This window comes from Lynx canadensis, chromosome A1 (genome assembly GCF_007474595.2).
Source record: "Lynx canadensis isolate LIC74 chromosome A1, mLynCan4.pri.v2, whole genome shotgun sequence".
Taxonomy (NCBI): domain Eukaryota; kingdom Metazoa; phylum Chordata; class Mammalia; order Carnivora; family Felidae; genus Lynx; species Lynx canadensis.
The window spans coordinates 207,385,570-207,394,670 of NC_044303.2; the positions used below are offsets into that span (position 1 = coordinate 207,385,570).

Sequence of the window (9,101 nt, forward strand, 5' to 3'; positions counted from 1 at the left end):
CACAGTTCATGGGTTCAAGCCCCATGTCGGGCTTTGTGCTGACAGTGGGGAGCCTGCTTAGGATTCTCTCTCTCCCTCTCGCTCTGCCCCTCCCCTACTCTCTCTCTCTCTCTCTCTCTCTCTCAAAATAAATAAATAAACAAACTTAAAAAGGAAAATCATTCGCATAACTGTAAACCAACAATGTATAGTTATAAAACAATTAGTTTAGTGGCCAGGTGGTGGTCTTAATTTTCAGTTCAATGGAATTATTGTTTTGTCTACTGGTGGGATCATTTCTTCCTTTGGACCTAAGACCTCCAAGCCAGCAGAACATAAAGTGTGGGGGATAGGAAGCAAAGCTCTTGCTATTGGGTCACTATGGGTAATAGTGAATGATGCCCCTCCCATTTCTACGCCCTGATTGCTGGAACCATGAATCCTGGTTATGAGAGAAACAGAACCATATATTGGACATTGATTCAGAGCATTTATAGTCACCTGGAGAACCTGACCCCAGCCATGAAAGGGATTTTCACCTACTTGGTATGAGTCTTCAAAAGGCCCTTCTACCATTCTTTCAAGGCAGCTGCTGCAGGATGGTGGGGAACATGGTAAGTCTAGTGAATTCCATGAGGTTGGGCCTATTGCTATATTTCATTTACTGTGAAATGGGCGCCTTGATCAGAAGCAATGGTATGTGGAATACCATGTCAATGGATAAGGCATTTCTTAAATTCAGGGCTGTCAGTTTTGGCAAAAATATTGTATGCAAGGAAGGCAAATCCATACCTATAATGTCTATTCCAGTAAGAACAAAATACTGTCCCTTCCGTGATGAAGTTGCCCACTATAATGAATCTGTCACCAGATAGTTAGCTGGCTGATCACTCCAAGAAATGTTAGTGTTGATTTCATACCATGTTTGTTTCTGCTGCTGGCTGGTTGGGTACTCAGCGGTGACTGTAGTCATGTCTGCTTTGGTGAGTAGAAATCCATGTTGCTGAGCCCATGTGTAATGTTCATTCCTGCCACCATGGACAGTTTGCTAATGAACATATGGGCTCCCGTTGGGTGATGACTGGGGTGGCTGGTAAAAGAGGCTGACTGGTATCCATAGAACAGATTATCCTATTCAAGTAAGTGTTAAAACCTTCTTTGTTAAGGTCATCTTCCAACATGGGACATAAATATCTTCCCCTTTGTGCCCATTCTTGGAGGTCTATTCACATACCTCTTTCCCAGACTTCCTTGTCACCAGTTTTCCAGTCCCTTTCTTTCCAAGTCTCTGACTGTTCAGCCAAACCGTTGGCCACAGCCCATGAATGGTAAATAAACACACGTCTGGCCCTTTCACCTTATAAGCAAAATGACCAGCCAGGTACACTGCTTGAAGTTTTGCCCATTGGGAGGATTTTCTTTCACTACTATCCTTCAGGGATGTCCTAGAGAGGGGCTGTGGTGCTGTGGCTCTCCACTTACAGGTGATGCCTGCATATTGTAGAGAACTATCTGCAAAGCAGGCCTAAGTCTTTTCTTCCTCTGTCAGCTATTTGTAGGGAACTCCCCTTGAGGCCATAGGTGAAGCCTGGGTGAGACAAGGTAGTATAGCTGGAGTAGGGATCATGGGTGTTTGGTCCACTTCATATAATTTATTTGTGCCTTCTGGAACTGTTTGGGCTTGATCTCGTATACCCCACTTCCATTTGACGAGGGAGTGCTACTGTGCACACTCAACTTTATGAGTTGGTGAGTCAGATTATACTCAGTTCATGATGGACAGTTCAGGTTGCATGGTAACTTGGTGGCCCATAGTTAAATGTTCAGTCTCTACTAAGGCCTAGTAGCAAGCCAAGAGCTGTTTCTTAAAAGGAGAGTAGATCTCTCAAAGGATGGCGGGTCTTTTCTCTAAATTTCTAAGGATCTATAATGAGATTCTCTCATAGGGGCCTGCCACAGGCTCCATCCAGCACCCCTATCTACCATTGACACTGCTCTCTGGATCTGGGGGATCATATGGTCCAGTAGCAGAGCAACTTGCACAGCAGCCCAGATCTGTTGCCAAGCCTATTGTTGTTTTGGGCCTTGCTCAAAACTCACAACTTTTGGGTAACTTAGTAATGGGCCAAAGTAGCACAGCCAAATGAAGAATTTATTTCTTCCAAAATCCAAAGAGACCCACTAAACATTATACTCCCCGCCTCCTTCCCTTCCTCCTTCTCTCTCTCTTTTTGATTATAGGGAGAGCCAGATGCAACAACTTACCTTTCACCTTAGAAGGGATATCTGAATATGTTCTATAGCATTGGACTCCTAGAAATTTTACTGAGATATAGGACCCTTGAATTTTTATCAGATTTATTTTCTACCCTCTGACATGCAAATGTCTTACCAATAAGTCTAGAGTAGTTGCTACTCTTTGCTCACTAGGTCCAGTCGGCATAATGTCATCAATGTAATGGATCAGTGTGATACTCATGGAAGGGAAATGCAGTCAAGATTTCTGTCAACTAAATTATGACATAGGGCTGGAGACTTGGTTATACCTCTGAAGTAGGGTAGTGAAGGTATATTGTTGGTCTTGTCAGCTGAAAGCAAACTGCTTCTGGTAGTCTTTATTAATAGGAATTGGGAAAAAAAAGCATTTGTCATTTTAGCTGCATAACAAGGATGTGTTAATTTGCTCACGCAATGAAACCACACCTGGTACTGTGGCTGATATTGGAATCATTACCTTGTTAGGCTTACAATTACTCACTGTCATTCTCCAAAATCCATCTTTTCTCTGTGTGGTCCAAAAAACTGAGTCAAAAGGAGATGTGATGGGAATCACCACTCCTGCATATTTCAAGTCTTTGATGGTGGCACTAAGCTCTGCAATCCCTCTAGAAACATGGTATTGCTTTCAATTTACTATTTTCCTAGGTAAATCCAGTTTTAGTGGCTTTTACTTGGCTTTTACCACTAGAATTGCTCTTGGTTTATCGGTCAGGGAACCAATGTGGGAATTTTGCCAGTTGCTGAATATGTCAGTTCCAATCATGCATTCTAGAACTGGGGAAAAAAAAAAAACACACGATGTGTTCAAGGACCCACTTGGCCTACTGTGAGATGGACTTGAGTTAAAACTCCACTGGTCACCTGACCTTCATAAACTCCTCTTCTGACAAATGAACCACAGTCATGTTTTGGGTCTCTTGGAATTAGTGTAGTTCAGAGCCAATATCCAATAGTCCCCAAAGGTCTTACTATTGCCTTTTTGCCAGTGTACAGCCACCCTGGTAAAAGACCATAGGTCTTGTTGGGAAAGATTGTAAGAAGGATTAACAGTATAAATTTGGGGCAGTGTACCAGGATCCTTCCTTTAGGGACCCACCTCTTCATGGAAACTGTTTAGTCTGTCAATTAGTGGAAGTCCTGGTTGGACCTTAGGAAGCATAGGGCATCTGGCAGGGCTATATTGAGGCCCAGGTAATAGGGATAATCAGAGGGAGTAGCATATTTTGTATTTTCTGTCTTAAAATTCACATCCCTTATCTTGACTGCTCAACAGTAAAGAAAAGCAGAATAATTCCATGAGGTAAATGGCTACCCTCTGCTGACCCAAATAGCTGGGCATGGAGAAAAGGGAGGAATTTCATTAGACTATGGTCAAGTCATGCCAAATAGAATTAGGAAATGAAGCCAAGCTCATCCAAGCATTCTTTCAGGGTGAAAAGATAGTATGATGGCAGTAGGTATCTGCTTTTTGAATCCTTCTGTTCCAATACAGACTGGTGTATTTACCTCTGTTTTTGCACAGCTGTCATTTTGAGGTCATTATTGTCTGTCCTTTTTTGGTTCTCATTACTTTTCCCTTTTTCCATTTCCTGTTCCCAATCCTTGTATCTCATTAGTATTAGTCTCTTGGGACTGCTGTAACAAGTTACCACTGCCTTGGTGGTTTAAAACAAAAGAAATTTATTCTCTTACAGTTCTGCAAGTCAGAGGCTAAATTGAGTTTAATTGACCTGAAATCAAGATGTTGACAGGGCCATGTCCTCTGTGGAGACTCTAGGGCAGAATCTGTCTCTTGCCTTTGTACCTTTTGCTGGCTGCTAACATTCCTTGGCTTGTGGCCACATTACTCTAGTCTTCAAGGCTAGCATCTTTAAATCTCTCCCTCCTCCCTACCACATTGCTTTCTCTTCTCTCTGTGTTAAATCTGCTTCCCTCTTATAAGGATACATGTTATTGTATATAAAGTTCACCTGGGAAATTCAGGATCAATGCCTCAGTATCCTTAATCACATCGGCAAGGATGCTTTTTCATCTAAGTCAATATTTACAGGTTCCAGACCTTAGGAAGTGAGTATCCTTTTGGGGGGAAGGGCATTTTTCATTCTACTATAACATGTCTTCCTCTTTCTTGACTCTCTCTGTCTCTGTCTCTCCCACCACCTTATTCTCTCTTTCATTTAGAACACATCCTCTAATAGTTTCAGAGAATGAATACATATAAAATTATTTGAGATCCTATAATATTGATTCTGCCCTCATATTTGATTATGACTTTGTATATAGAATGTTGGGATGGAAAACATTGTTATTCAGAAAACTTGAGTGTGGCCACACATGTCTCTTCCTTGCTGCTCTTCATCAATTCAATTCCAGAAGTTTTTGAACATTTGAGGTATTTGTAAATGTTCTGCATCCTAAATATTCTGCAACTGTCTGAATTTTGGGGGAAGTAAGTCCTTTAACTTCTGCTTGCATTCATTCAAAGCCTGTGGAAAAATTTTAATCAGGGCATTCAATGAATAGAGCACAAAAACTTAGCTTTGGAATTGTTTAGTCAATTGCAATTAATTAAAACTTGAAAATAGGAAGGCAGTCAGTGATATTTATTCTACAAAAGCAAGTGAGGTATTGAACAAAATAAATGATGAGAGTTCAAATGCTGTTTTTAAGTTTTAAAATCTATAATTTTGATTTGTGTTATGTTGATTTAAGGAAAGAATCTTTTGATGGAGTCCCTAATTTTAATTGGGTAATTTATTTTCTGTACTGGATATGGGATAGAGAGAGAAGAGTTTCCATTTTCCAGCATTTAAATTTCAGTTAGTCATGGAGAGAACTTAATTGATGAATTTTATCTTGTAAAAATATTTGTTGGGGCGCCTGGGTGGCTCAGTTGGTTAAGCATCTGACTCTTGGTTTCGGCTCAGGTCTTGACCTCATGGTTTGTGAGTTCAAGTCCCGCATCAGGCTCTATGCTGATAGTTCCTGGGATTCTCTCTCCCTCACACACTCTCTGCCCCTTCTCTGCTTGTGCTTTCTCTCTCTCTAAAAAAAAAAAAATTGTCAAGTGAGTACTCTGAATGAAAATATATGGGCTGAGATGATAATATGATGCAATAGGAAAAAATTGCAATGGCTTTGAAGTTACCAGATATTTCATCATTTGTAGGGAAAGTAGTTTTTCAATTAAAAATATGGCCTATAGAGAAAAGCCAACAAAAGATGTCAACATTTTTGCATGTATTAACTATTAAATGTAGAAGATTAAAGTCAACATGAAAATAATTAGAATCACATGATTATAATAAAAAGAGACATTTTTTTGAAAAATACAAATGGCATATTATTAGAGACAAAGGTGGCTAAGAAAATGGTTAATTTTAAGTGAATAAGTACCAAAATAATCATTCTGTGTATTATTCAATGCTCAGAAAATCATATAAAGAATTTTTTTGCTGTAATGTAACAAGCATATGTTATTTTTCTTAGAAGCAACTTTATTTTTGAAACTAGCTTTTGAAAAGAACTGTTTAATACTGTCAAGAAATAAGCCAATTTGACAGTCAAGAAATTTTTGAAAATTACCTAACTTTATTTTATTTTATTTTTTAAGATTTTTTTTATTTTTAAGTAATCTCTACATCCAGTGTGAGTCTCAAACTTACAACCCGGAGATCAAGAGTCACATGTTCCACTGACTAAGCCAGCCAAGGTGCCCCTAAAATTATCTAATTTTAAGTTGTCCTAGTTAGGATGATAGATTATATGGTCACTTTATTTACACTATATATGACCTTTTTTTTCTTTAGATGTTTGTAGAACTTTATTTATTTTCCTGTGTTCTGAATTGTCTCAGTGATGTATGTTTGTGAGACTCTTGGTTCTCTTTCAATCTGGAAATATATCCTTTATTTGGGAGCAATATTTTTCAAATAGATTAGGTTAAAGATTCCATCCCTTCAATTTTCATGTTTTCTCTCTTTTTGTGTTTTCTATTTTTTAATCTTAGAGCTTATGGGATGCTCTTCTAGTTTTATCACCTTTTTCTTATTATTTTAATTTCTTTTTGTTTTCTTTTCGGGAAGATTTCCTTTACTTTTATCTTCCAACTCTTCCATTGAGTGTCTCATTTTCAATATAATTTAAAAGAAATTTCCAAAATTCCTTTTTCTGTTATCTGAATGTCCATTTTATTTTCATAGCATCTATTTTTTCGTGGACTCAAAAATATTTTCTCTCTGGAAATATTAATCATGGTTTTATTGATTCGTTCATTTTTAAATTTAAAGTTTTCTTCTCCTTTTATAGTGTTGGCTTATTCCAAGATGATTTGTGTGTAGCTCTGTCTCTTGATTGATCAATCATAATTAAGAGCTGGGGACTTCAAAGCTGATTGGAAGACCTGAGTGCATGTGTGAGGCTTTGAACATCACTGTAGAGTGAACAGTATCTCTAGGTTTTTGCCTCATGGGTGTGTTGGAGACTCAGGAGAAGTCTGTTACAGTATTCTACTGGAGAGTAAAGGTCTGACTGCATTCTGGGAGCTAGACCATTCAGCATTAAGTCACTAAACTGTTCTCTTCTTGGTATACCTCCCATAAAGACCCACATTTACTGGTCCATACCATCTTTGTTTACCTCTCCAGGAAAACAAAAAACAAAACCACACCCTCCAAACTTCTGGGGCAGGAATAATTGTTCCAAAGAATGGTCTGTGAAAGGTAAGAACTGGGAATCTGGACTAGAAGAACTCAAACTGATCCTGAAACTCCCTTTCATGCACAGTTCTAGAGCTACTAGTATTGCCTGTTCCAGAATCTTTTAGGATTCTGTAGTAGCGTGGACTTAGTTTTTCTGACAGCTAATTTTGTATTCATCTTTCTTGGGTCTTCTAAGTCATTTATACTTGTTCTGCCTTCTGGCATTCAAAATTCGATCACTGTTGACTCCCCTGCTGCTGTCTCCATCTTTGTGGATTAAAAAGTTTTTTTTTTCCCTGTGTGTGGCAAGAGTGAATAAAACTATGTGAATGTGTTCAATCTGCCACCATAGCTTTTATAGATGTTCTATGACATTTTTTCAAATCTGTCTACTATTTTTGTAGTGATTTCGTTATGGTTCCTATTCCTTTTTATTTTCTTCATTTAAAAAATACTGACTTTGTAATTTTTTTTACGTTGTTGAGTCCTCCACTTGCTGGAGTGAGACTTGCTCTGTCAAGGTGAAACTATTTCTTTGTAGTCTGTAATTTTTTGACTGTGAGATTTTCTCATCATCCAACACACCCCCTCCCGCCTCCACTCCGGTGGGAGTTGTCTCTTTTATTCCTGGAAGAAATGTTGCTGTAGTTTTGCATTTCCATCTGTATCTCACCTGCTCCAGACTAGTTATTATGTTAATTCCTTAGCTTGAAGCTTCTTGCATCTCATAAATCATGTAAATTCTGATTCCCCGGGTGCATGTTTTGGAGGTCTCATTTTTTTGTGGTGGTCTTTTTTATTCCATTCAGAGATCTTCCTTATGGTTTGTCTAAGCTGATGGTGCTTCTTGCACTGAGAAGGCTGTTCTTCTAGGCTCCCGGCTTTAGACAGGATATCCTGTTCCAGTTACTACCTTGTAAGAACTCAGTACCTGGTGTTTTAGGTTGACTTTCCCATAAGCACACTCTGAGATGAGGATTCGTGTGAAAGTAATTATTAGTGAGTGATCCCAGGAAAAATAGGGGTTTAGAGAAATGGGACTCAAAAAGCAATTTGGCCAAACAAGGGTATGGTATCAAGCAAAATCTCACCTAGGAAGCTTTGGCTTAGGTCTGAAGTCAAGATTTGAAGGTCACACCTTAGAGCCCTCCTTACCAGAGTGAAGGGAGCCATGGTAGTTACATACCATCATTAGTTAAAGTCTTCTCCAGGAGAGATGGAAACTCCCAGGAGGCTCTTGCTTTTCCTGAGCTCTCAAGGGGTTCTAGCAGTCTGAGGCCAGCTCCCTGATAAAGAAATGAAGGAGATGCTAACTGAAAAGTATACAGGGTGGTTGGGTGCACAAGTTGGTAAAGAATCCAAAGGAACATGGGTGGAACATTGCTGCTGCCATGTCCATGCCTGGGGCTACACAATAGCCTCAGCTTATATCTGAATCTATTCCCCAGTCTTACCTCACTAACACGGCACCACCGTGGTAGGAGGAGAGTTTACGCTCTATCTTTAGTTCCTCCTTCATTTTCTGAGAATTGGACATTTCCTTTCATTTTTATATTAAACCATTAGAAGAAAGGTTGTGATTTCTTGAAATTTTATGTTTGAAGTGGAAAGGCGTGTCCATTTTAGTGCATTCTATCTGAAGTCTAATATGTGTGCATCATTTAAATAGAAAAAATGATCACATTTCACTTTGGGTAAAGCCAACCACATGGCTGAAAAGACATAATTTGGATTCTCTTAGAAATTACGTGCCAAAAGTCCTAGAAAGAATTATGGAATATGGTGATTTGGCCTTTATGTAATATGTTTATTTTCTACAGTTTAGCATACTTCAAGACTGATTTGAAATTTTGTGCTAGTCTTGTGAAATTGTGAACTGGGATTTTTTTGCAGAAAGTGTCTCTTGGAACTTATATTTCATTTTATTAGTAATATTTTGAGGATGTTTTACCAAATATAGTTTATGGAAAGAGTATGGTAAAACTTGGTAAGAGTAAGAAGACCATATCTTAGATGAAGCAGGTTTATGTTCCCCCCTATTATCTGTTCCTTTACTTCCTAAAATGTCATAGCAATAGGAGAGACAGGGATTGTTAGATAAGTCAAATAATGCACAAATGAAATCCAGAGTCTTATCATTGC

General features: G+C 38.7%; 1 pseudogene; it reads right to left on the minus strand.

Annotated features, from left to right (window-relative positions):
• Window positions 1-207: 207 nt before the first annotated feature.
• On the minus strand, window positions 208-8,478 carry LOC115523008 (annotated as a pseudogene).
• Between the last annotated feature and the right edge of the window lie 623 nt (window positions 8,479-9,101).